Genomic DNA, 4,388 nt, shown 5'->3' with positions numbered 1-4,388 from the left:
ATTCAAGCCAGACATGGTTGCTCACAGGTGTAATCCAAGCACTTTGTGGGGCCAAGGCCAGTGGATCACCTGAGGTCGAGACCAGCCTGGCCAACATGGTGAAACCCCGTCTGTACCAAAAATGCAGAAATTGGCTGTGCGTGGTGGCATACACCTGTAGTCCCAGCTACTTGGGAGGCTGAGACAGGAGAATTACTTAAACCCAGGAAATGGCGGTTGCAGTGAACCGAGATCACGCCACTGGACTCCAGCCTGGGTGACAGATATAGACAGATAGATAGATAGATAGATAGATATAGAGATATGTGTATATATGTGTGTACGTATATATATATATATATATAGAGAGAGAGAGAGAGAGAGAGAGAGAGATAGGTATGTGTGTATATGTATGTGTATATATATATATATATGTATTGAGCCTGGGCAACATAATGAGACCCCATCTCTACAAAAAATAAAATAAAAATAAAAATTAGCCTGGTGTGGTGGCCCACACCTGTGATTCCAACTACTCAGGAGGCTGAGGTGGAGGATTGCTTGAGCCTGGGAAGTTGACGCTGCAGTGAGTCATGATCATGCCACCACACTCCAGTCTTGGTGACAGTGAGACTCTGTCTCAAAACATTTATATAAATTCTCAAGGAATTTCTCTGAATTTATTTCTTTTGGGGGTTGCCTGTAAGAAATAAAACGTTTAGCCCCTGAAGCAATGTACTATTTCACAGAATGTTGACTGCTAACTCCTTGGATAAATGAAAACAACTTTATTTAGGCTTTATTAAGTCATAGATTACATTTTAGTCTCCCATTCTTTAATTGTATGACAGTATATTACATAATCTTCTGAGAGGCATCTTTTGATCAAGGAAAAAAACTTAATTTGTCATCTCTCAAGTCTAGTTCAGCTTACGCTTCTTGATATTCAGAATTACAGATAATTAAAACTGCTAGCTTTATCACTCTCAGTCATCTAGGAATTTGCTTTCAGTTAGGGTTTTCCTCCTGTGTGTTTGTAATTTAGCATTATGGGACATATCCTCTACTCTATTTATTCAGTAGTGAAAGATTGTTACAAAAAATGAAGGGGAGAATTTAGCGCTATTCCCAGACATTAGAGAGTAGGTGCTTTGGCTAGGCTACACTTTTACAAGTAATTTCTAGTATGTCTGAAAGCCAAAGAAAACAAAATGGTGATGGGCAGTGGCGCACACCTGTGATCCCACCACTTTGGGAGGCCCAGGCGGCAGGCAGATCGCTTGAGCCCTGGCATTAGAGACCAGCCCAGGCAACATGGTGAAACCCCATTTCTCAAATTAAAAAAAAAAAAAAAAGCCATGAATGGTTGCATGTGCCTATAGTCCCAGCTTCCCCGGAGGCTGAGGCAGTAGGAAAGCTATCTAAAGTTGTTTGTAGCCTGTGTCTCTGAAGATAGGGTCTTTATATATCTCTAGCCAGGTGATTTTGGTGTAGTGTCATGCATTTAATTAACTTTCATTGAATGACAATTAGTTTGCAAGTTTATCTAGTCAAACTGAAATAATCTCTCATATTTACTCTGGTTAATGTATTTTGTTTTCTAAACCATTAAAGGGCTATAATGTGCTTGATTAGTTTAAATAGCAGCATATTAGATGACACTGTTAAGTCATCTAATATGCCATGTTCATTATCCCGCTAGCCTCTTAACTAATGCAAATTCCACTGGAAAAAAGCAGTAATACCTACATGGGCTGTGTTTCAGAAGCTGAAAAGTTAAGTAGTGTTAATATGGTACAAATTGAACCACTGACTATCCACTATTTTACGTGTGGGTCTTTCCATGTGATAATAGTTTAGTTCCAGGGCTGTCATTTCAGAATTGCTTGACACACTCGTTTTATTTTTTCCCTTTTGGTGGTAGTGGGGGTGGGGCTAGCCTCTCTTGGCCATTGCTTTTCTCAGTTTTCAAACAGCCATATCTCATTTTGGCATATGTTACATATGGCATATGGAACAAATTTTTGCTACCAACTTCTTAAATTAAGGGCAGATGTTATATGTACTTAAATATGCCTTTAAGGAATTTCTTTGTATCATTACTGAGACTTCAGTAGCATACTGCACCACAGAACTGGGCTTGGAAAAAAAAAGAAACCTTTGTTATTTAGTAGATACTCGTGTATAAACTCCAAGTTTGTCAATATAAAACCATGTTGACTGATTCTGACCCATGGGTGTTAATTTCTGAAATCTTGTTACTATAATTCATATCTTACCCTGCCATTTTGTGTGTATCATCTTTTCTAGGAAGAAAAATTTGTAAAACTGGCCAACATCTTCATATAGTGTCAGAATAATCCAAGTTACACTATGATGTAATATTCAGCCCCCTATTAATAGGCTCATGCCTGTAATCCCACCACTTTGGGAGGCCGAGTACATGTTTATTTTGTTGCAGAGCTTAACTTTAGATCTTTTTTTGTTGGTCAACCTTTAGGTGTTTTTTTTGCAATGGAGTTTTGCTCTGTTGCCCAGGCTGGAGTGCAATGGCACAATCTTGGCTCACGGCGACCTCTGCCTCTCTCGGTTCAAGCGATTCTCTTGCCTCAGCATCCCGAGCCTGGCTAATTTTTGTGTTTTTGGTAGAGACAGGGTTTCTCCACGTTGGTCAGGCTGGTCTCAAACTCCCAACCTCAGGTGATCCAGCCACCTCAGCCTCCCAAAGTGATGGGATTACAGGAGAGAGCCACAGCAACCGGCTTAGCATCTCATTCTTTTGCATTATTATCCTACTAAAATAAGACACAACTACCAAATGAATCAGACTAATCTAAACAATTCAGGGCATTACCTTGACAATGAGACTCAGTGCTCAAGACATCCAGAAGGTGTTGGCTAATTATCATCAGCTTTTCATGGCTGCTATAAGTGCAACAAAAGAGAAATTTTGCGTTTTACTGATTTAATTATGCACCATTAATACTGTCACTGTTTTTAAAGAATGCGCTGATGTTCTCCTGCAGAGAGAGCAATGATTATAGAAGTGAGATCCTTGGCTGGACCGGTGGCTCATGCCTGGCATCCCACCACTTTGGGAGGCCCATGTGGGTGGATCTTGAGGTCAAGAGACCAGCTGGGCAGGGTGGCTCACTCCTGTAATCCTAGCACTTTGGGAGGCCGAGGTGAGTGAATCACAAGGTCAGGAGATTGAGACCATCCTGGCTAACACAATGAAACCCTGTCTCTACCAGAAATACAAAAAAATTAGCTGGGCGTCTTGGCACGAGCCTGTAGTTCCAGCTACTTAGGAGGCTGAGGCAAGAGAATCANAAGATCAAACACCGCATGTTCTCACTCATAGGCGGGTGTTGAACAATGAGAACACATGGACACAGGGAGGGGAGCACTACACACTGGGGTCAGTGAGGGGGAAATAGGGGAGGCATGGTGGGGGGTGGGGAGCTGGGGAGAGATAGCAAGGGGAGAAATGCCAGATATAGGTGATGGGGAAGAAGGCAGCAAATCACACTGCCACGTGTGTACCTATGCAACAATTTTGCATGTTCTTCACATGTAACCCAAAGCCTAAAATGCAATAAAATAAATAAATGGGGGAAAAAAAGAATATTAAAATCATACCAAGTTTCTTTTCTGATTATAATGAAATGAAACCAGAAACAAAGTACAGAAGAAAAACTAGAAAATTCACAATATATATATAAATAAACAACAAATTTTTGAACAACAAATGGCATAAGAAAGAAATCATTAGGAAAGTTAGAAAATATCTTGAGACAAATGAAAATGAAATACAACATATCAAAACTTAAGAGACTCAGTGAAAGTGTAGTAAGGGGAAAAGTACAGCAGTAAAAACCTACATAAAAAAAAGAAAGGTCTCAAATAAACAATTTAATTTGGCACCTTAAGAAACCAGAAGAAGAACAAATTAAGCCCAATGTTAGCAGAAGGAAAAAAATAATAAAGATTGGAACAGGAGGAGAAAAACCAGAGAACAAAAAAAAACACACCACAAAGAGGAAAAATTATAACTGATACCACAGAAATAAAAAGAATCATGAGAGACTACTATGAACAATTATATGCAGCATAGTGGATAATCTAGAAGAGATGGATAAATTCTAAGAAACATGCAACCTAATAAGACTGAATGATTAAAAAAAAATAGAAAGTCTTGAACACAGGCTGGGTGTGATGGCTTATACCTATAATCCTGGTACTTTTGGTCGTCAAGAGAGGAGGAGTGCTTAAGGTAGAGTTCAAGACAGCCTGGGCAACATAGTGAGATGCTGTCTCTAAAGAAAATTACTAATTTAAAAGTTAGCAGGGTTTAGTGGCTTGTGCCTGCAGTCCCAACTACTTGGGAGACTGAGGTGGGAGGATCT

Source organism: Cebus imitator, unplaced genomic scaffold (genome assembly GCF_001604975.1).
Source record: "Cebus imitator isolate Cc_AM_T3 unplaced genomic scaffold, Cebus_imitator-1.0 Scaffold499, whole genome shotgun sequence".
NCBI classification, from domain to species: Eukaryota; Metazoa; Chordata; class Mammalia; order Primates; family Cebidae; genus Cebus; species Cebus imitator.
This window is presented reverse-complemented; position numbering follows the sequence as displayed.